The following is a 434-nucleotide window of genomic DNA, read 5'->3' on the forward strand; positions in this document are numbered from 1 at the left end:
AGTGTCAATGGGAACATGCATCAAGCCTGCCCTGATGGGACCAATCCTCTCAGTGGGCGAGAAAGCAGTTTTCACTGTTTTCACTGTGTGATATGGACCATTGCCCACTATAGTATAGGGTGAGAGTGAGACCACCGAGAACCCACATTAATAGCCCACAATGATTGTTGTTGAATAGTTTTACACGTGTTGAAAGTATCATTGGTTGTCTTTAAAATCTCTAGGGATGAGAAGCGATCTTGGGGTAATATTGGTATGGAAATTTCAATCAAGGGAAGGAAATCTAATGCTGCTTCTTTTTAACTTAAGGATGCCTGTGGTGACAGACAGCTCATTTAACGGTGCTGGAAAGTACAAAGTACACATTTAGCATGATGCTGCTGTTTAAAAGCTCTGAAATCCAATTATTGGTGGGAATTAAACGGACAGACCAT

Source organism: Acipenser ruthenus, chromosome 10 (genome assembly GCF_902713425.1).
Source record: "Acipenser ruthenus chromosome 10, fAciRut3.2 maternal haplotype, whole genome shotgun sequence".
Classification (NCBI taxonomy): Eukaryota; Metazoa; Chordata; class Actinopteri; order Acipenseriformes; family Acipenseridae; genus Acipenser; species Acipenser ruthenus.